Source organism: Eptesicus fuscus, chromosome 8 (assembly GCF_027574615.1).
Source record: "Eptesicus fuscus isolate TK198812 chromosome 8, DD_ASM_mEF_20220401, whole genome shotgun sequence".
Classification (NCBI taxonomy): Eukaryota; Metazoa; Chordata; class Mammalia; order Chiroptera; family Vespertilionidae; genus Eptesicus; species Eptesicus fuscus.
In genome coordinates, this window is record NC_072480.1 from 77,243,042 (window position 1) to 77,267,009 (window position 23,968).

At 44.1% G+C, this 23,968-nt stretch overlaps 1 protein-coding gene and 1 pseudogene across 1 annotated transcript in view; both read right to left on the bottom strand.

The window, feature by feature from the left end:
* CSGALNACT1 (chondroitin sulfate N-acetylgalactosaminyltransferase 1) overlaps positions 1–15,483 on the bottom strand; it is a 167,475-nt gene extending 151,992 nt beyond the window's left edge. The window contains exon 1 of the mRNA XM_028148744.2: positions 15,340–15,483. The gene's annotated coding sequence lies outside the window, so the exon portion shown is untranslated. The remainder of the gene's footprint in view (positions 1–15,339) is intronic.
* A 2,141-nt stretch (positions 15,484–17,624) lies between these two features.
* LOC103288196 (keratin, type II cytoskeletal 8-like) lies at positions 17,625–19,087 on the bottom strand (annotated as a pseudogene).
* Between the last annotated feature and the right edge of the window lie 4,881 nt (positions 19,088–23,968).

Consider the following 23,968-nt stretch of genomic DNA (forward strand, 5'->3'; position numbering starts at 1 on the left):
CAGGAACAGGACCCTGACAGCGGTCCTCCTCTTTACCATTTACGTCCTTCCAGCAACGTCCCGGACCACACCTGCAAAGGAGCGCTGCCAGGCCCGGCATGCCCCCGGGGGAGAGGCCCAGAGGCTGAGCCATCGCGTCACATCAGTGTTCTTTCAACACGAAACCAAGTCCCTTTAGGAAGCATGCTCGACATCAAAAAGAATTATGAAGTGGACACACCTACTGCAGCCTTCGAGAAAAGAGGTGGAACTTAGAAACCTTTTCCAGGCAGAGTGGTTTTCAACCTCTAGAAACATAAAAGACCACTTACAGAGCTTCTCAAAAATGTAGACAACCTGGCACCAGCCCAGACCCACAGAATCAGAAACTCGGGGGATGGGCTGGGAAATGTGCATTTTCTGAAAGCTCCAAATCAAAGGCTGAGAAACGCTGGCTGAGTCTAGGACCACGAGTTTGCAAAGCAAACTCAGAATCAGGTTTTGGATTATGGGCGGTATTTTCAAAGGCCGGTTGGTGGCACACTGCTCTTAAAGGGGCTAAGACATGGCCTGCTGGAAAAGGAGCCTTCGAAGAAGAAAGCCGGGAACTGTGAGGTTAAACCAGAATGTGTCTTTACTTTAGAACTCCCAGACCTTTACCAGGCCAAGGTGCCTTGTACCCTACACGGTAGAGTAGCTTTTCCAAATGTGTCTGATCACCAAAACCTCCCTTTGAAAAGCATCCATAGCACTTACCATCTCTGGAAAACACTTTGGGTCCATTAACTGTCTCTAGAGGTTTCCTGAAAGGACAATGTATTGAAAATATTCATTTCAAACCACGTTTGCCTTCCCACCCTCAGGGCTGGAGTGCAAGGAGGTGCAATGGTTGAAAACTGACTCCACTTGGAGGTGAGTTTGGAATCGGGTGATAAGGTTCCTGTTTCCCACGTCTCCCCACCTGGGATGCTACTCTACACAACTCACTCCTTCTCTAGCTTGGTCTGAACACAAGGAAAAATAAAATCTACAAAGTTGTGAGTGAAAAGGAGACTGTGTATACACATCACCCAATTTCTTGGAATAAAGTTGCCAAGTGCATTCACATTTCAGTAAAACTCCTTCTATAAAGATGATGCAATAGAAGCCCCATATGCTGTGATCCTAGGAGCTGGTGCTAAGGGCATAAATGCCTCTGCATTGTAAGAGAGATCCTTAAGAGAGAGATGCCTTCCAACTTTGGGTCAGGTAATGCCGCAGTTATCAAAGGCATGGCTTTCTTCTCTGATTTCCCCACCTTGGGAATCAGAAATGTAAACTCTCAACACAAGCTATGATCAATTACATACCGTATTTTCCGGCATATAAAACGACTGGGCGTATAAGATTTTCCTGGGTTAAAAAGTCGTCTTATACCCCGGAAAATACGGTAGTCCAATATATCTAATCCATTATATCTAATCCCACCAATATAGTCCAATATACCGTATTTTCCGGCATATAAAACGACTTTTTAACCCAGGAAAATCTTATACGCCCAGTCGTCTTATACGCCAGAAAGTACGGTACTCTCTTTTGTGACCAGCATTTCAAATACATAACAACAACAAAAAGCCACATGCAGGGTGATGACAAAGATATTAATATCATAATACTACCTTCAATATCATATTCTAGCCAGTGAGAATTCATCACAGACATTATTTTTTCTGTAGGTCATTATTTGGTTCTGAGCAACATGAAATGAAGTTCAGCTAAGCAAACTTCAAAAGAATCCAGTAACCTATATCCTTCCGGAATACTAATCACCTAAGTGTAAATATTACCCATAAATTAGAGTGCACCCAGGCAATCAACAAATTTGCTGAGTGTCTCCTCTGCACCTGGCAGTATTCTAGGAGTTGGAAACAGCCATGAACAAGAGATTAAAAAGCTACCATCAATGCAGCTTTTATTCTAGATCTAGGAATCTAAATTTTTAGCAATTTAACTGGATTTTTGTCATTTCCATTTTCTTTCAAGGTTTACTCATGATTATAAATCCAATCTCCCTTTGATTCCCCCAAATTCTGAATTGTTAGAGCTGAAAGAAATGTCTTTGGCAGCTCTGTGCATGGCATGGATTCCAGGCAGGCAGGCAGGGGACCTAGATCCTAGCTGTGCTTGTATGTCTGACCGTAGATGGGCCCTTTACTAATTAATCTGAGCCTTACTTTCTTCATCTGCTAAATGAGGACTGGATTCGAGTCTGACTCAAGCACAATAGTCTAGGGCAGTGATGGCGAACCTATGACACGCGTGTCAGCACTGACACGCGTAGCCATTTCTGATGACATGCGGCTGCATGCCGAGGATGAAACATTTGCTGCTCCTGAGGATGAAACATTTGCGACTAGAGTCTTGGAGTTAGTTTTTTCCTCAAAGTGACACACTACCTGAGTTATGCTCAGTTTTTTTGGCGAAGTTTGACACACCAAGCTCAAAAGGTTGCCCATCACTGGTCTAGGGTGTTTGGAAATATATTGGATTGGCGGGGGGAGGGCGCGCGCACAACATTCGGGCTGACATGATGGCTGAGTAGGCCCAGGAATGCCGAGCATCCTGCACGTCACAGGACAGGCCTGGCCCAGGTCACCGAGCTTGTGAGAGCTGAGCTGGGAGCAGGACCAAGATCTGCTACACCCAGTTTGGGGCCCTTTTCAGGACACCATGCCAGTCCATTCTTTTAAGGATTAGCTAGAGTGACGTACTCCCTGATTTCATTCATTTGAAAATAGGCCGGGTAAGATCGTGAAGGTGCCTTTGATGGGAGAGCTGTCTGCCAAGACCCTCTACTCTGAAATCCTCGGACTGGGTAGAGCAGGTCAACTCTAGTTATTGTTGCAAGACTACCTCGATTTTTAAAACATCTCCTAATTCCTATCAGGAAAGTCTTTTCATAGCTGAAGCTCACAAAAATTACAATTATTATGTCACCTAGATCTAATTTCTACTAGGATCTAGCTAATTTGCACAGCTATTGTTTCTTGTTACACAAAGATATAAACCTTATTATAACCCTGGTTTTCTTCCAAAGCCTGAAGGGGATAATGCTAAAATATTTTACAAGCAAATTCTCACTCCATGGAATATAAGCAGCTGTGGGGAGAATAATAAGGGAGCCAAGCAAAAACCTTAAGTAAAAACATCTTATCAAATAAGCAATGTAGTTAAACAGCTAATCTTTTGATTCTCTGGTAAGAGGGTGCAATGCTGGCTGGCTGAGAGGTGAAAATCAGACCTTTCCCTGATAGGTATCATAAATGAAAGGAGGAATTTTCATCTTTAGCCAATTAGGTTGAAATGTCATCTCTGCCTCCTGTCCGTGTGTGGTGAAATTAAAATCTGACTCCTTACAGTTATTTAACCTCTAACCTGTCCTTAAGGCATATATTTGGGTGGCTGATGGCTATAGAAAGATTACAAAACATCTCCAGAAAGATTCTTATCCCTAAATTGATGGTTCTCAAACTGTGCACTGAGGCACCCCAGGGCACCAAAGAGAGTTCAGTGTGCTTCAGAATAGTTTCAGTTTCTAAGCAAAGCACTGTGTTACTAGACACCTGTTGGACATCATGCAAACTCCTAGCTCAAGGTAGTTCACATTTCAACATTAGAGTGAGCTACTACATTCCTTCTGATGATATGACCGCTTTGTGAAACTACATTGCAGCAGTTACTGTGATAAAAAGCAACTGCTGCCCAAAATGAAGCGGCAGTTTGTAATCTGATTCCAACGTTTTAGAAGCTGGCAGTGCCCAAGAGATGCACACATCCCATTATTAAGTAATTGGGCTTACGAATGAGGTCAAACTATTTTTCTTTCAATTTATTGTATTTTTTTTCCCAAACAGCTACTAAGTTGTTAGGACACACACATAAACTAGTGGACCTAACTAATTAATGAAAAACAAAAACCAAACACGGTTAGCCATTTCTTTTAGTCAAGGGTGTTGGAAACATTAATGAGACACTAATGGCATCATGAACTGAGAAAGTTAAACCTCTGACCTAAACATTTTGGTCAAGCTCCAAAAGACGGTGGAAATAGGGAAGTTTCTTTTTCAAAGAGCAGCTATTTGGAAAAAGAGATCAGCTCCTGGGCCACCTCTCTGAGCAGTCACAGTGGCAGCTACAGCCACAGTGGCCCTGTGGAAGGGCCAGGACCGCCAGGTCCCAGCTCCCCACGCCACGTTGGTCGCTGCCACCTTTGTGGAGGGTTCAAATACGGAGGGATCTGCATCCCAGAACACTCAGCTGCAGCGGCTCATGGACCACTCTGTGCGCTCTGTGGGGACAAGGATGTCTCCCTCCTCCCGGAATCTCCTGCACCTTGCAATGGCTGACTCATGGTTGATATCCAATTAACTAATTAATGATCCAACAAACAAATGAATTATCTCAATTATGTAAGAAGGGAAAGGAAAAGGGAAGAACCAATGAACAGAGATGTTTTTTCCCCCGTTTCAGAATGTGAAAATGTATATAATGCTAATGTTGATAAGAATTTATTTCATACCTACTATGTGCCACGTACTTCACAAACATTAATCTCAATCCTTAAAACAACTCTAAAAAATACCATTCATTCCATTTTCCAGATGCAGAAAAGGAAGGGCAGAGGGGACAAGTAATTTGTACTGACTCACGTTGCTAATAAGGAGTCGTACTAAGGTTCCGATCCTGAGTCCGGAGCCCTGTGACGCCACACTGCCTCTCCTCCAGAAACACTCAAGAATGACCCCAACACCAAACTGCTCAATAGCCATGTGCACCCCTAACTTAAAGAAGAAACTCAGTAGAAAGGGAATGTCTAGTATCACCTTCATTCTGCTTCAAAGGGAAGTAAAACTACCTGTATACACCTATCACGTTGAATACAAATATCACGTTGGTGGCTGCGTAATTTGATTTTGTTCCCCAAACCAAAATGAGACAATGGATAACTGGAAATTAGAAGTGTAGCAAATAGGGTAACCAAGAAGCTACTTTTCTGATGCACTTTTGACTCTTCCTCAAATTCAGTTATCTTCTTGCCCCTAGCCAGTTTGGCTCAGTAGACAGAGTGTCGGCCTGTGGACTAAAGGATCCCAGGTTCAATTCCGGCCAAGGGCACATGCCTGTGTTGTGGGCTTGATCCCCCCAGTAGGGGGCATGCAGGAGGCAGGCAGTCAATGATTCTCTCTCATCATTGATGTTTCTATCACTCTCCCTTCCTCTCTGAAATCAGTAAAAACATATTTTTTAAAACATTTTTAGTTATCTTCTTTCATTCATCTACTTTTTTGTCTCAACTTTCTCCCTGATTTTACTCGGGGAAAATTTAGAGACGTTCCTTGAGGGGGAAGTTATAGACTAAGAAAAGAGGTTAGAAGAAAAATACTGTTTGAAATGAACTGAAGACTTAAATCCTTTGCCATTTTATCACCTTCCTTATCAAAACTTCAGGAGGTTCCATTCAACCAGCCCATATGTAATCAGCTAATCTACACCCAAGTACAGTTCTCACTCCAACTGTAGGTCAGAACCCAAATTAGGACAAGGCTATAGATAAGTGTTTTATTTCGCTTTGTTGCAATAAATTATTATAAAAGTCACATGTCATAAATTGTGTGATGGTCCTTAATCTACTTTTCATTTAATCCCTTTCTCCCCCTATCAAGACCTCTATTTCTTGGCATATATCTCACAGGCTTGGGACAAAGTGGGCTATTCACACATATCATAAACTTAGAAAACATATTTAAAAGGTACAAGCAGCCCTGGCTGCCAGTGTTTATTATACTGTATATGAGATTCTGGTTCTCCTATCAATTCTCTGGGAAATTCTCCCAACAGATTGTCTTCCTGTGTAAGTGAGTCTAGTTGATTTCTGTTTCTTGGAACCAAGAATCCTACTAAATTATATCCAACACTTTAATTTGCCAACAAATAGAATTTTAAATATTAACTACCATTATATTCTTAAAGAATAGGTATTTCAAATTTTAATACGTAAGAAAAAAGACCAGAACTTCAAAGTAAACGTTATTCCTTTAAAGTGAATATTACCTCTTTGAAAACTTCACTGTATTTTTCTCCTTTCTCTGCAGATGACTGACACCTTCACCAGAGACTGGATTCCAATCCAAGAACTGGCACTTGGTAACCACAAAGTGCATTCAAACCCTAACACGTAGTAAGTCTCAATATGTGTTTCTTGAATTGAAAATATGCAACTCTTTTTTCATTTTAAATCCTCACCCAAGGACATGCTTAGAGAGAGGAAAAGAGAGAAGAGGGAGAGATGTGAGAGAGAAGTATCAATTGGTTGCCTTCCATTCGTACCCATAACCTAGGTATGTGCCCTGACTGGAATAGAACCAGCAACCTTTTGGTGCACCTGACAATACTCAGCCAACAGAGCCACTCCAGCCGGGCGAAAATATGCAACTCTTTATTAAAATACTTACATGTAAACATTAATATTTCTAATTACCATATATATTTTTAAAGAACTTCATGAAAAAAATTAAAACATCAACTTGGATTGAATGTTTTTTTCTGGTGACCTTGACCATATGATCATGTCTGTAATGCTATAAAAATCTAAGTAACAATTGAGCTGCAACTTTCCAGGTTAAAATTATTTCATTTGTCCACCCTCCATCTCTGATTTTCATCCCCGTGTGCCCCCCAACCCTCACACACACAGCCCCATCAGCTCCTTGCCTTCCCTTCTCTGCAAACCTAGGCTGACCGGATTCAAGGTTCACTCTCAATTCTTCAGGAAAGCTATTACACAGCGGGTCAGGGCCTTTCAGTGAAGAGAGAACTGCTTCCTAAGTGTCAGCTAAACATTTTGAAATGGTGCTCTTTCAAGCACCAGAGTGTAATTTACAGTTTTAGAGTCATGATTTTCCACATGAAAGGTCCATTAGTGTGATGAAAAAAAAAAAAAAAAAGACAAATAGCTGGCTCTTTAGAACAGTCAAATCAAAGCCTGGAGTTTGTCATGCCCTCTTGCTGCGTCAGACCAAACATTTCTGCTCTTAATCATAAAAATAAATTTTTAAGTGTCATACAAGCATTTCTGGATGAGCAATAAGATCCTGTTTGTTGAAGAAAAACAAGGGAGGAAGTGGGTAATTTTGAATCAGATTTTAACTGCAAATATAAGCAAATTAAGAAAAGAAATAACAAGGTCTAAAATTAAATTTCAAAGATCTTATCAATGTAAATACAGTTTGTTTTATTACATAATATACTTTAAAATAAAAAGTGATTTTAAAATTTGAGCAAATGAAAAATAAAGCTCAGGGAAAGAAAAGTCTCCAAATAAAATAAATCCCTTTTGATTGATTTATTTATTTAAGTGTGAACCTTGAGAAAAAAGACACCTACTAAGAAGGGCTCCTGGTGGCTAATTGGAATCAATTTTTTTTTTTTTTTTAAAGATCCTCATAGCCATTTCTACACAGGGGCCTCTCATGCAGACTGCACTTCATGGAGAAGGCTGCACTGAACTACCTGCCTCTGCACTGAACTGCCTGCCCGCACTGTTCCTAGGATCCTATTTCAAACATACAAAGGAGTTCCTGAGATCCTATTTCAACCAATAGGACTGAGACTTTTACCATCCAATCAGAACTGCTCAGCTCAACCAACCAGAACAATCAAGACAGTGCCTTTTGGACCAATCAAGTTGTGAGGATTTGGAGTCCTTGTTTGCATGAGGACAGACCAATACGGGACCAGGGATGGGGACTTCTGTCCATATAAGCCAGCTCCCTTCTGGCTCTGAGAGCACACTTTCCCTTCCCACCTAAGACTGAAGACTTTGTCTCCCTGGCTGAGCTGAAAAACGGGAGAATGTCTCAGCAGAACAGAGCAGACCAGCACAGAGAAGAGCAATCTAACCAGAGAGGGGCCTGGCCCTGGCCGCCTAGCCCCAGGGCTGCCTCACAGCCAAGCTGTATCACAATTGAGCTGTTTGCACTGAATAAGTTTCCTTCTTCACTGCACCCCCAATTGGGGATACCTGCTGGTGTTGAATTGGCACCAATAATCATTAGTTGACAAAAAGATTAATTATATTTTTTTAAAGTAATGTCTTTAACTTACTTTTTTTTTTTAACTATGGTAAAATACACACAACATAAGATTTACCATCTCAACAATTTTTAAATATACAGCTCAATAGTGTTAAGTACATTCACATTGTTGTGCCACCAATCTCCATAAGTTTTCATCTTGCAAAACTGAAACTCTTTACCAATTAAACAACACTCCATCCTCCCCTCAGCCTCTGGCAACCACCATTCTACTCTGTCTTTAAGAATCTGACGGCCACCTCATATAAGTGGAATCAAGTCCTTTGGTGACTGGCTTCTTTCACTTAGCATAATGTCCTCAAGATTCATCTATGTTGTAGCATGTGTCAGAATATCCTTTCTGTTTAAGGTGGAATATTATTTCATTGTATGCACACACCACATTTCTTTATCCACTCATTTATCGATGGAAATTTGGTTTGCTTCCAGCCTTCTTTGACTTACTTTTTAAACAATTTAAGTAAGCAGGCACTGGGGCTGGAGCCAGACCACCTGGGTTCAACTCCCTCCCCTCCATGGCAGCACAGAAAATACAAATGTTAAAAAGAAGGAAGGTAGAGGAAAGAAGGGTACACTGTGAAGCACTCAGCAAGTTAAAATACTGACACTGCTGGGCTCTGATGAGGGCTTTCACATACCGGAAGTTCATTCAAACATCTGTTTTCCAATATGAATATGAACAAATGTATGCTACCTACTGACCATGCAGAGACAGTGCCTCCTTTGAGGGCATCGATGGCCAAAGGACAGGTATCTAACAGGTAAACAACTGTAAGTAACAGGGAAAAGAGGTGCGAGAGGGACACAATGGCCCAGCCCCACCCGAGGCCAAGGCTCTAGAAAGGCTTCCCAGAGCTGAGTCCTACAGAAGGAACAGTCAGGATGACACAGAGGAAGGAGAGGCACTGCCAAGAAGGGACAGCAGAACGAGACGTGGACATGAGAGGGTGAAGCACAGCCTCAGAGGCGAGATACTAACTCGATGAAAAGAAAATCTCAATAGGCAGGGCCTCAAAGGAACAGAAAGGAAAAAAATACACAAGGCCTAATTAAGTGTCAATCAATAGGAAGAAATGAAAATCCACCAGAAGTCAGGCATCGCTGGATACCCATTCTGGTGCCAATATGAATCTCCTGGCCCTTGGCTGGAGTAGCTGAAAACAAATGATGGCTCAGAGGTGCACATTAAAAGCCTAGCAGCAAAAGCTGAAATTCATTAAAAGCTCACAGACCTGATGTCACACATTCCATTATATGGAAACTAGTGGCCCGGTGCACGAAATTCGTGCACATTAAAAGGGAATTAGAGGAATATTTTAATCTTGCTATTTGCCCTTTCTCTATAATAGAAGTGTCAGAGATGAAAGAAAATTAGTAAAATGTATATGAAAATCTCCCTCCTGTCAGAGTCTGGGGCACGCCGCAGGACCCAGAGTCAAGTCCCCACCCACCTGCGTGTGCCTCAAAATCACGCAAGACCCAGACCCAGCCGGCCCCACCCCCATTGGGAGAGATCCAGACCCGGCCAGCCCCACCCCTGTCAAGCCCCGCCGGGTAGGGGGGGGGGGTGCAGCCTCAGGTCCCCTGACCCGGGGCATAGGGCACGGCCTAAGGTCCCCCAGCCCAGCACCGGGGCGGGGGCGCACCTTGAGGTCCCCTGTCAAGCCCTGCTGGGCTGGGGCAGGGAGCACGCCTTGAGGTCCCTCGTCAAGCCCTGCCAGGCAGGGTGCACGGCCTGAGGTCCCCAGTCAAGGGTGCCGCCTCAGGTCACCCACCCCGGCCTGGTTCCACGCAGCCTCAGGTCCCTGCTGATTGCTCGTTAAGGCTCATTACGGGAACTCGGCCTCCGCTGTGGGTGCAGCCATACTGTGTTACGGAAACCCCACCTCCGCTGTGGGCACCATCTTTGTGAGAGCGTGATGGTTAATTTGCATATTCCCTCTTTATTAGATAGGATACTCTTAAAGCCTACAACATGTCCAAAAGAAGGCCACTTTATCAAACACTAAGTGATCTACTCAAGTCTCTTACCTTTTCAAATATGAGCAACTTGCCAAGTTACTACATTATAGTTTTGTATTAGTATTTACTTACAACACCTGCTTCGTTCCAAAAAATATTGAATCTACTACTGTTTTATTTTATCTGGTAGTCGTATCACAGGGGCTCACAGAACTGCAAAGACCTATAAGGTTATTGTCTACAGAGTTTCTATTCCCCAGGAACTACACAGGAACTAACTAGACCAGGGGTCCTCAAACTTTGTAAACAGGGGGCCAGTTCATTGTCCCTCAGACCGTTGGAGGGCCGGACTATAGTTTAAAAAAAACTATGAACAAATTCCTATGCACACTGCACATATCTTATTTTGAAGTAAAAAAACAAAACGGCAAAAACACCCGCATGTGGCCCTGCGGGCCGTAGTTTGAGGACGCCTGAACTAGACCATGAAAATGAGAAGACCAAGACCTGTGTCCTGCTCAGGTCTGAGTCCAAGAGACCATCCTGCAAACAGCGATGATAATGCAATGACACATGCCAGTATAGAAGAATGTGGAAGGGGTTAACGGAATAAAAAGAGGCACCTTCAGGTCCAGGACATCCCTTTGTTCACTTTTCCACTCACTCACTCACTCACCCTGTCACCCATTCATTCCTTTCTTCAGTGTCTCATAGGCGCCAGGAGCTTTTTCTAAGTCAGTAGTCGCCAACCTTTCAGACCTCATGGACCCCCAGTGGTCTGTGCGACCACCGCTTGGCGACTGCTGTTCTAAGTGTTGAGATACCTGTACAGGAATGCTCCACAGATGGCTGCTGAAGGATGAGTAAAAGTTCCTTGGGTTGGGGGTGGGAGGATGGGAAGGAAGAAAGCATTCCAGGTAGAAAAAAAGCATTTGGTGACCAACACAGCTTCCAGCAGTCACAATGGGTGGGGGAGGGACAGGCAAGAGAGAGAGATGGAAGGTGGGACACCTGAAAGGGTGTGATTAGGAGCACAGCTTGCAAGACAATACACCTTTCCCTTGACAGGAGGACTGGGATTAAGGATGTGTGGAAATGTGGATGCATTTCAGGATAGGGAGAGACAAAACACCAACATACCCCACCAGTGTGGCTCAATGGTGAGCGTCGACCTATGAAACATGTGAGGGGAGGAAAACCTCACATGTCCCATGTGAGGTTCAACCTTTGAGCCCAGGAGTTACTATAGTAACCAGTCTAAGGGAATAGGGACCAATCAGAGGGGATATCAAGGCACCAGGATCTGCAGCCTTCATAAGCCATGGGGAAAAGGAACTCAGTGGGACCTTTCCCCCCTCCCTACTTGGGAGTCCATTCTGTGGGACTCTTTCCCTCTCCCCATATGGGAGTGTGTACTTGCTCTTCGACAAATCTCCACCTTTGCTATACTACTCTCAGGAAGTCACGGTTCCCTGCCCAGGTTACGTGCTCGATCCCTGGTAGGGGGTGTGCAGGAGGCAGCCAATAAATGATTCTCTCACCGATGATGTTTCTATCTCTCTGTCCCTCTCTCTTCCTCTCTAAAATCAATAAAAACATACCGTATTTTCCAGCGTATAAGACGACTGGGCATATAAGACGACCCCCAACTTTTCTAGTTAAAATATAGAGTTTGGGATATACCCGCCCTATAAGATGACACCCGGCGTATAAGACGACCCCCAACTTTTGAGAAGATTTTCCTGGGTTAAAAAGTTGTCTTATATGCCGGAAAATACAGTACTTTTTTTTACAAAAAAGAAAGAAAGAAATACACCAACAAGATGGGGTAAAAACATGATGAGTAGCAATTCACTGAGAAGGAACCATGGTTGAACAGGCTCTGTGAAGGACATGTATAGGACACAAGGACGTACGTCAAGCATGTCAAACTCAAAGGCTAACACGGGCCAAACAAACAAGGTTTAAGTTTATGTGGGCCGCAAAAAAAACAAAAGCTTCAATTTTCATAGAAACGTAGGTTTATTTTGATAGAGACATGCTGAATACAAAGGGCTGAAATAAATGTAATTGTTAACATAAAATAATAGAACATTTTAATAAAAATTAATATTTTTTTCTTGAACATTAACTTACCAGACACTGAATAACTGCACAAATTAATAAGCATAACACAAATAAACCTATTTTTCTTGTTCTCCAAAAGTGAAATATTTCCTGTTGCCCACATCAAACAAGTCAGTCCAAGACTAATGACGTGGCAATTGGCTGCTAAAATATTCGCTGCTAATATTAGTGGAGAGAAATGGTGCACCTGCATGTAAGGCGCGTTAAGGAAAATGAATGCAACACGATTATTGTAATCAGTCATTAGCGAACGTTGTAGTTCATTATTAATAATCCTATATAATAAAAGGCTAATATGCAAATCAACCAAATGGCGGAACGACTGGCTGCTATGACACACACTGACCACCAGGGGGCAGATGCTCAATGCAGGAGCTGGCCCCTGGTGGTCAGTGCGCTCTCACAGTCAGAAGCTGGGCTCACGGCTAGCGAGCGCAGCAGCAGTTTCAGAAGCCTCTCCTTCCTCAGAGGCAGCACTAAGGATGTCCCTCAAGGGCTCCCAGACTGCAAGAAGGCGCAGGCCAGGCTGAGGACCCCCAGACAGGTGCATGAATTTCATGCACTGGGCCTCTAGTTATGTATAACAGGATATTGTAAAAATTAAGTTATGAAATTTTTATTAAAATATTTCTTACATACTGTTATATTAGCTGGGCTGCAAAAATATTCGTTGTGGGCTGCAAGTTTGACATGCTTGATGTACGTATTGCAAACTTTTTATGGCCTAATGTTATTAAATATTTGGATCAAACAATTGAAACAGGAATTTTGGGGGTAAAATAGGACAGGTTTAGGAAATGTTGGAAATTAAGGGGACCATGGAGGATGCACAGGGCTGCAGAGCAGCAGAAGGTATATTTCCATAGAATAGGGAAGCTGAGAAGCTGCAACAGGTACATTTCTATAGAATGAGGGAACTGGGAACAGCAAAATGTCTATAGTTACAAAATAAAGAGAAGGAAGCCCTTCATCCAGAAGGAGAAGAAAGCCCAAGGGGAATAGGAAAATAATAAGGAAGGGGGCGGGTGGGAACCTCACATGTCCCACGTGAGGTTCAACCTTTGAGCCCAGGAGTTACTATAGTAACCAGTCTAAGGGAATAGTGACCAATCAGAGGGGATATCAAGGCACCAGGATCTGCAGCCTTCATAAGCCATAGGGAAAAGGAACTCAGTAGGACCTTTGACCCCTCCCAACTTGGGAGTCCATTCTGTGGGACTCTTTCCCTCTCCCCCATATGGGAGTCAGTACTTGTTCTTCGACAAATCTCCACCTTTGCTATACTACTCTCTGTCCGTGGACTCATTCTTCGATTCCGGCGGACAAAGAATCCGGGTTCCAGTCCAAAAATTCCGTTTCACAATCAACCCTGTCCTTGATTGCATTCCATGACCTCCATGCATTGGTATGGATTTTCTGCCCACCAGAGGGAGAAACAACCCTGACACTTTTCCCAATTTATCGTTTATTTCCTGCAGGTCTGCTGAAGGTCCACACTCTGAGTCTATAAAAGACTCAGTCAATAGGAGCAACTCCTGGAAAACTGACTCTCCCAGGCTAATACGGCCCCGGTGGAGACTCGGCTCTCTGTCTGGTAACGTCCTCTTTCTCTGCCGGGGGAGCCACAGCACCGTGACCATCACTCAAACCCACCTTGTGATGTCCAGCCTGCCCTTTTACTTCCCACTCCCCGCCCCCCTCCAAGCACTTCCTGTCTTGCTACTCTAATAGCTTCATATTAGAGCACAAACATCCTATAACTTTGCATTGGCCCAAGTAGACCTCAATCGTTTACTTTGGTTCTTTCATACAGTTATCTCAGGGTTTTAATAATTATAGTCTACATTGTATTCTAATGACATTGTTCTCTTCTACATCATCCAAGCCATTCACAAAAACATGAAAGGTCACAAAACCTAAAGTTAGAACAATTCCATACGCCCCACAGGTTGGCCCTAAATCACTCAGTCCTCTTAACCTCTTGACCTTCTACTCAGAAAAGAATTTGTGAAAAATTATTCTTTGGTTATTTTTGCGTGTATTATTAACCTCTGGCCAAGGTTGTTTTTATTTTTCTATTTTTAGCAACTCAGACACAAGCCCTTTTAAACTCCTCATACTCTATTGTTTTAGTACAAAGCACTTCACTAATACAAAATCAAATGTTTTGACTTCCACTCTTTAATCATAGCCAGTGTAACAAAAGTGAAAACAAAAAATACAAAATCGTGAACAAAACCTCCATAGAAGCGTGTTAAATGAAGAGGAAGAGCGAAGGGAGTTTTCTTGGTGATAAGTACATGCTGAGCACAGCTTACCTATTTTCATTATGATGTCTATTGACTAATTTCTAAAGAAAACCAAGGAAGGTTTGCTCTGCTGAAGATAAGAACCATATTTATAACTTCCCAATTCATACTGCTGCATTTCAACATCTATGATGTCCCAAGGTTCCTTTTTTTAAAAGTTTAGTTTTGCCAGTTGTAATAAAATATCTTATTGCAGAGAAACACAAAATTACTGGTTACAAGAGCCGAACTAAAGCAACGTTCCAGAGATTTACATTGGTCCCCACACTAAAACCAACCATGTAATCCATTAGGGGACGAGTCTCCCAGAGTTCTAGAAAGTATACCCCTACGATGTTATAAGTTAGAAAGGATGATCATTCTTCAATTTCCTAAGCCTTTTTATTTAAATAATTATTTTGTGACATGGTCAAAAATTATGGGCTAAATATTTGAGAAAACTTAATATTCTGTCACAACTTCCAAAAGGAGAACAAATGTTCCTATTCATAAGAACAGTTGTGTTTTTTTTTTAAAGAATCATGTCGTTCTTCTAAGTACATGATTGGTTTAAGTCATTTGCTACTTTGGGAAGAGAGAAATTCTGAAGAAGTTGGTAAAGTCAAATGTAGATTACAAGCCTTTACAAAATGAATAAAAGGGTTCAAAGCAGCCACGTAATTTCATTACTTTGAAAAAGTATTCATATCTTAAAATAATAATTTGCTATTAATCCAACTATTGAGAGTGAAATGAAATTAACATATTTCAAACACAGCCAGAATACCGAGTTCAATCAAACCATGCAAAGCTCATTTCTTAAGTAATTTATGATTAACAGACTCACTTACCTGGAAGCATATAAGAAAAGAAGGTTGTGGATGGAACTACATCATTCCTCTACTGGGTAAAAATACTTCGGCTTCTCTGCTTGACATGGGAAGGACTCTAAAATACACAACATAAAAAATAAAATAAAGAAAAGAAAAGAAATAGGAGGTAGCCCCCGTGAATTTCCATGTCTTCAAGGTAGGTGGTAAAATTTTAAGCCACTCACGACTTAAAATACAATGCATCTAAAGTATTGCCCCCAAAATTAGAATGGTATTTTTCCCTTCCCTATCTTAACGGGTACAATAAAAAGCATTTGTTTAAAAAAAAAATCACAGAATCAAGGTTTAATAAATAGTGAAAGCCATGAAGAAGTGTATGTAAAAGCAAAGCGGAGGACTCATATCTACTTGATAAAGAAAAAAGAAAAGGAGAGAGAGAGAGAGAGAAAAAAAAAAAAAAGAAACGTGCCCCTGGCCAGCGCGCTGCGTCCTCCCTAACTCGCGGCCGCTCGGCTCGGCGGCTGGAGCGGCACTGAGGCCGCCGGCTGCCAGGTGGGGGCAGGAGCGGAAGGGCTGCCCCCCTCTGAAAGGACCGCGCTCAGCGCCACCAGGTTGTCTAAGGGTTCTATGCAATGATTTAAAAAAAAAAAACACAGCAAATCCTCCTGGAAGTTTTCCAGGAGGGAAGGGAAGGGATCGCACGTTTCGAAAGAATCCGGAGGGGAGGCAGGAGAGCCAGATTCCCAGGACCAGCCCGCAGCGCGGCCGCTCGGCCCTGCCCCGCGCAGCCACTGCTGCCCCCGCCGCTGCTGAGGCTGCGGAGGAGCTCAGCTCCGCTCCGGGCTGGGTGGGCGTGCACGCCGCCGCCGGCCCCCTCGGGACAGCGGACAGCAGCCCCAACCCCGCCCGCCCGCCCGCCCGCCCCGGGCCGAACGCCCTCGCAGTCTTCCCAGCAGAATGAGGCGGGAGAGATTCGGCCACACCACGTGCCCCCACACCAGCCCTGCCTCGAAGGGATTCCACTGGAGGACATAGATGTGTCGAGGAAGATAAAAAACAGATGGAAAAAGAGATAACAAGCAAGGCACTCTGGAAGCCAAAGCAAGGGAAATATCCTGGAAAAGGGACTACGCCCTCCTGGTCGGTGTGTTAATAACGCTATCTTCAATGAATTACCGCGGAGCCGGTCTTTCCCAAGAGTTTTCAGATTTTATCTCACCTGTCCTTATACTTCAAGTAATAGCGAAAAGTAAAAAAAAGTACTATTGTGCCCGTTTTGCTGCAAGAATTAAAAAAGGCGCTCAGAGGGAGAGACTTAACCCACTCAGGCCTGCATCCACTAGCCCCTTTCTTCACGGGGACAACCTCCTGGAGGCTGAAGCTGATCTGCCACCATCTCATGTCTTCCTTCACCTCAGTTGGAAGGTTTTCTCTGAGGCACGGACATGACCAAGGTCAGCAGGAGAATGAGGTGCATCGCTATAGAGGTTTGGAGTCCATGGGCATCCACACGCTGCCGTCGGTGGGTTTCCTGTTCAAGCGGCCGGTCCAGTGGGTTCTCTCCGGCCCCCTGGCAGCGCCCTCTACAGGCTGCAGCTGCAGCCCTGCCCCTTCTGGCTTTGATCTCCCGGAGTGTACTTCCCTCCCCGCCTGGCTAATTAATCTATGTCTGAATGGAATTGCAGTTGGCAGAAAGGCAGCAATGCCAAAGTGGAATAATCGCATGGACCCGGATCTGGGTTGTTTTCCGTCCTTGACAACAAATGTTACTCCAGAGCCTGCAGGCCAAGAGTTGAAATGAGTTTATAATTTGGCTTTCCATCTCATGGTCTTATTCTCAGCCACTTAAATTTTCTTCTCTGTCTTTTAGCATGCAGGGGGGGGGGGGGGAAGCTTTGGGGCTAAGTCACCAGCATGGTCTTTCTGGATATCCTTAATAAATTTTCTTTGCCATCTAAATAATAATGTGAAATCCCCATTATTCTAACCCACTCTTGTGTTTTGTTTTCTTTCTTTCTTTCTTTCTTTCTTTCTTTCTTTCTTTCTTTCTTCCTTTCTTTCTTTCTTTCTTTTTAGGGTTGGCAGAGCCAGTTGAGACTTCATTTGGGGGAGGGGGAGAAACTTGATTTGACTTTTAGTTGGGGGCACAGGAAAGAGGCGGTCCCCCAGGCAGTAAACTCCCCCCGCCCCAAGGGTGAGCCGAGGACTGGGGCTGAGCCTCAGGCGGGGCTTCCTGTGCCCACAGCTTCCGGGCACAGCTCCTTTCCCAAGGCTTGGAGGACAGGAGGGCCCGCAGTCATCATTCACTTGGGAAGGACATCAGATGATTCAGACACCAGCTTCCCATCGTGGGTCTCCATCTTCTCCACAACCACCGTCTTGGAGGAGCTGGTGCGGCTGAAGCAGCCAGAGCTCCCGCCAGAGCCCAAGTTGGCCTGGAAGCCCAGGCCATAGTTGAGGTTCCCATAGATGGGGTCATCAGCCCACCTGAGTAGCCGCTGGTGGTCTTGGTGTGGATACTCTCGTTCTGCATCCCAGATTCCAGCCGGTTCTCCTTGGCCTCAGCAGCTTGCAGTAGGTGGCGATCTCCACATCCAGGGCCAGCTTGACATTCATGAGCTCCTGGTGCTCGCGCAGCTGCCAGGCCATGTCCCGCGTGGCATTTCTCAGAGCGGCCTCCAGCTCAGCCACCTTGGACTGAGCATCCTTGATGGGCAGCTCCCCACGTTGCTCGGCATCAGCGATGGCAGCCTCCAGGGAAGCCCTCTGACCTTTGAGCCCTCCATCTCAGCCTGGAGTCAGCTGATGTTCCGGTTCATCTCAGAAATCTCAGTCTTCGTGCGACGCAGGTCATTCCCATGCTTCCCAGCCAACATCTGCAGCTCCTCATACTTGATCTGGTACATGGTCTCAGCCTCAGCCCAGCTGCGGTTGGCAATGTCCTCATACGGGTCCTTGACCTCGGCGATGATGCCATCAAGGTCCAGAGAGCGGTTGTTGTCCATGGACAGCACCACAGATGTGTCGGAGGTCTGGGACTGCAGTTCACAAATCTCCTCTTCACACAGCTGCCTGTAGAAGTTGATGTCATCGGTCAGCCCTTCCAGGCGGGACTCCAGCTCTACCTTGTTCATGAAGCTTCAACCACATCCTTCTTGATGAGGACAAATTCATTCTCCATCTCTGTGTGCCTGTTGATCTCCTCCTCGTACTTATTCTTCAAGTCCTCCACCAGTCCCTGCATGCTGCCAAACTCTGTTTCGGGTCTCAGTTTCTCCTGAGCCAGCGTGTCCAGCTGCCGCCGAAGGTTGTTGATAAGGCTCTCAAACATGTTGTCCATGTTACTGCGAGTCATCTTCTGCTGCTGCAGGAGGTCCCATTTGGTCTCCAGAATCTTATTCTGCTGCTCCAGGCTCCGCACCTTACCGATGAAGGAAGCAAACTTGTTGTTGAGGGTCTTGATCTGCTCCTTCTCCTGGATGTACATGGCCTGGATGTTGGGGTCCACCTCCAGCTTCAGGAGGCTCAGCAGGCTCTGATTCACTGGGACAGCTGTGATGCTCCCCATACACCCAGCCCCGCCGTAACCTCCGGCCAGACTCACGCTGGTGCCCAGGCCACCTCGGTAGCTGCTGCCTCCATGGGAAAAGGACGGACAAGTGCCCTGTCCACTGGAGTACGAGCAGCTGCTGAAGACCCGGGGTCCAGAGGGGGACACCTTGTAGGTCTTCTGGATCACCCTTGTGGCCATGGTGGAGGCTGGAGTGGAGGCGAGAAGGCTGAACCAGACTGGGATTCGAGAAGCCAAAAAGCTGCTTGTCCAAACCACTCTTGTTTTAATAATGAGACTAAGTAGACTTTTAGCTCATACTTCCATATGTTTATTAATCATCTAATTTGTTCTTCTCACACCAAAAACTTGAAGAGAAAGGTTTAGTTTTTCATCTACACACTGTAGTTTACATTCATCCAGCCTCTAAAAGTCTGGTCCTAGGAATGCCAAACTGCAGGTGAAGAGCCACAGGATGGCTCAGCTCCTCCCTCTTTTCCTACTAAAGAACTTACTAAAAGTGTGATCCTTGGCTCTGGGAAGTACATTGTCTCCTTAGCAGTTACACACATCATGTTCCCCAAAAAGGTAGTCGTTCAAGCTAGAGATGGAAAAGGAAAAAGATAGGAAGGCAGAACCACTGACAAGACTCCCTTAGAGATCACTGTGGGAGGATTACTAAAGGTAAACCACATGCTAAGGAAACATGGGTGTATTCAACTGGACACATCCGCCATGAAACCTCAACTGCACACCTATCACGTTCCATACACTGTGCTAACTGCATTACATATGAACTTATCTGACACCCACAACAATGCTATGGATACATGCATAATATTCCCATTTTACAAATGGGGAAAGTGAGGCTCAAAGGTGTTAGGAAACCTTCCCAACTAGTACATGGTAAAACTGGGATTTTTCTGACTTCAAAACCTAAGATCCCATCAATAGATGAGTGGATAACAAAGCTGTGGTACATTTATACCATGGAATACTATGCAGCTGTAACAAAGAAAGCTCTCTTATCCTTTGAGACAGCATGGAAGGACCTGGAGAGCATTATGCTAAGCTAAATAAACCAGTCATAGAAAGAAAAGTATCACATGATTTCACTCATATGTGGAATCTAATGTAAGCTCATGAACAAAATAGATCCAGAGACATAGAAGCATGGAACAGACTGACGAATCTCAGAGGGAAGGTGGGTGGGGAGAGATTAACTGAGGAACTTATATGCATATATGCATAGCCCATGGACACAGACAATAGTATGGTGAAGGCGTGAGAAGGGCGGGTATAGGGTGGAGAGAGTCAATTGGGGGAAAATGGGGGACATCTGTCATACTTTCAACAATGAAGATAAATAAATCTATATAAAAGCCTATGCGACCGAACGACCAGTCGCTATGATGCACACTGACTACCAGGGGGCAGACGCTCAAAGCAGGAGTTGCCCCCTGGTGATCAGTGCACTCCCACAGTGGATGCACCGCCAAGTTCATGGCTGGTGAGCGCAGCTGAGGCAGCACGAGCCTCTCCTGTCTCCGCAGCAGCGCTACCGAGCAGCCCAGCAGGGGCAGGCGCAGCAGGGCAGGATGAGCAGGAGCAGCGAGGCGCCGGAACTCGGGCTCCTCCCCAGCCGCCTGCTGCTTGGTGCACTACTACATCCCTCGGGGGATGTCAGACTGCGGGTTTTGGCTGATTCCCGCAGGCCTCTGGGGATCAGGCCAAAACCAGCAGTCCGACATCCCCCAAGGGGTCCCAGATTGTGAGACGGCACAGGCCAGGCTGAGGGACCCCACTGGTGCACGAATTCATGCACCAGGCCTCTAGTAAACAAATAAGCCTAAACTCTAAAAAGAAAAAAAAAAAACAAGCCTTTACTTTCTCTATTATGCAACACTGCCTTATCTGTAGGTGCTAGTCCTCATGATTCCCTAACAGAGGTAGGTATTTGCTTCATTAAGGTGGTAACCTGGCAGAGACTGCCACTGAGGCCGTGGGAACACAGACCCTCCCCAATCTCCTGAATCCCTCATTCTTCATAAGAAATCACAGTGACAAAAGCACACTCTTGGACAAGTCTTCCTGAGTATCAAAGAAAAAGACAATAAGAATGTGCTAAAAATGAAAACTAAATCCAGCAAAGCAACTGAAGGTACACAGAGTAGATATACTACCTTGCTTTGTCCAATTCAAAAAAATAGTTCTCAGTAACATTCCCTCAGTCTAAATACTTGTATCCAGGTCTGAGGTCCCCTCTCCTGTCAACTGATGCCCATTGTGTTCTCGAGAGATTGGCACAGAGAGTGAGGATTATAGAGGAGCTTCCGTGGTGGCTTCGTGCGTTTTAGTTATCGTAACAAGAGAAAGCAAGATGTGCATGAGAGTGACTTGGAGAAGGTCCATGGAAACATCACATACTTGGGTTTTGGAAATGTCCCAGTTGGCATTCTAAAGGTCAGGACGTCTGCCCCACCCCACAGCAATAGCGTTTGTCATACATCTATTAGCCGTACTCCATGAATAAGTCAGCTTTTCATCATGCCAAAAGAAGACTACCAAAAGCCAACTATTGAAAAGAGCAGTTGAAAATGAGGACACTGAGATCAAGAATATTTTAACAGTCTAGGAACTGGTTCTACTCACTGTACAACTAATAAGGGAAAGTTCCCAGCATTTTCATCTCCAAGGAACTTCAAAAACACAATTGGCCCAATGGTGTGACAATACTCATCCATGGGCCTTGTAAGTTCCAAAGCTCCCTCGCCTTCATAAATGTAAATCTTTACATCTTTATTTAATCTAAACCAAACACATTGATTCCTGAAATGTGAAAAATAAGAAGGGAAGACTAAAAAGCCCTTTCATCATCAGTGTGCCTCAAATAATAAATGAAAAGCACTAAGAGACTAAGTATGTGTCTGCCAACTAAAGCTGCCCAGTGAGATTTTCTTTGTGCACATGTAGATGATAGCATGTGTGTTTTTAAATCTTGATGGTAATGTTCTTTTATCTGTATAAATCAATGGCGTCCTCTTTGTTATGGTACTGGAAGACAGAGCAGGGTTAGGGTCAGGAACTGTGTAGCCAACTTCTAAAATTATCTTTCTCAAGAATATGTTTCCAGAAAGAACACGCTCTCGGATGCTACACATTACAAATCACATGTTACCATATTCTTGACCACGTTCCTTCCACATTAAATAATGTTACTGAAAATAGTAGGTTTTAGGGCACAACTAACTTTAAAAGCCATGAGCTCTTCCCCCAAAATGTTGTTCTCTGTTATTCTGTGAAATGAAAAACAGGATCTCTGTGTCCTGGTCTCATGTGTACAGAAGCAGACCAAACGAGAAGGTATCCGTTTCTTATTCCTAATCCTTCCAGTGCAGGTAACTATTACTTTCTTCACTTCAATTTCTTACTCTGATGAATGGGGATAATCTCAGATACTATTAGCAGAACTATCAAGACTATGAACAAAATTATCTTACTACTAAATTATCTGAAGTCTCTTTTAAAATGTATGGGTTTATTACCTTTAAGGGGTATCAAATAATTTTTCCTTATACTCCAAAGATTTATCCAGTGCCTCCCAAGCTAGGCAATGCGGGTGGGGGATGGGGGGGAGGTTGCTCCTGTGAGTTTCCTCTTTGAATCATCTCCACATTATCAACATGGGAACCACTAACATGATGAGGAGGAAATGACTCACCTGCTAAATAGAGATACAAATTATATGCTGTCAGACAGTCTGATTTGGATTGGAGAGGAACAGAGTAATATCTAGTCTCTTGGAGAGAAACTAAATTGCTCTGTTTGCCATTGGTTGTGAGACCAATAACTCAATTGTTTTCCTAAATCAGTTAAGATACAGACAGACAATTGATGTACCTCCATAAAAGAGAGCTGTTTCCCAGTACACCGTCTGCAGTGTCACAGTTATACTCACATGCAATTGTTCAGTTTATGATATACCCTCTCCCAATAAATTCTTCTGGCCAGCCCTGCTCCTATTAGATATTGCAGCTGCTCGACACATGTTAGGTATCATCACAGATGCTAATGAGGCATGAACAGTGTTTCAGAGAGATCTGCTACAAGTAATCCTGTGCAGAACAAGATATTGGGTGTTCATTTGTTGTGGATTGACTGTGTCCCCTCCAAACTCATATGTTGAAATTCTAGACCCAATGTGATGATATTTGGAGGGTAGGGTCTTTGGGATCTAATTCTGTAATGAGGGTGGAGCCCCCATGAGTGGGATTAGTGTCCTTAGAAGAAGAGGCCAGAGGGCTAGCTAGTTCTTTTTTCACCATGTGAGGATACAAAGACATGTCAGCTGTCTGCAACCCCGAAGAGGGCTCTCACCAGAACCCGGCCATGCTCACACCATGATCTTGGACTTCCAGTCTCCAGAACTGTGAGAAATAAATTTGTGCTACCCAGTTTATGTTTTGTTATAGCAGCCCAAACTGACTAAGACATCATCATAAATGCTTTACTATAAGACTTTAGACAAGTCTATAACTTGAGTCTCCACTTTCAGATCTGAAAAATAAAGGCGTTGGACTAAATCAGTGATTTCAGTAAAAGAAGATGATCTTTATCCGTTGTCTTCCCACCCCCACTGAGAATCCCTGTGTATAAGAAGATATGTTACAGATGGGATATGTTACAGCGTTTAGACTCAGATGTTAAGACTTGGAAAGGGGAGCTTAAAAATAGTACAAGCTCTTGTAAGAATTAAAATTATGGCTTTTCTGAGTAGAAAGATTTTACCAGACTACTTGATGATAGGAATCATTTGACAATCAAAACCATGAGTTTATCCATTAAACAAGTGTTACATCTTGTCATGGCCTTTCTGACACATAGCTGGCTGGTAGAATCAAGCATGCACAACTCTCCATTCAGCAAAGTAAACTCACCCCGCAAGAAGACATAATCTCAAAACAGCTCATCAAGGATACAATGTCCCAGGCAAAAGGGGCCTTTACATGGGGCAGCTCAACAAGAACAAATCATGTATTCCAACACCCTACACACCAACGGACCAGCCCCAATAGAACAGAAGTAGCAATGAGGAGA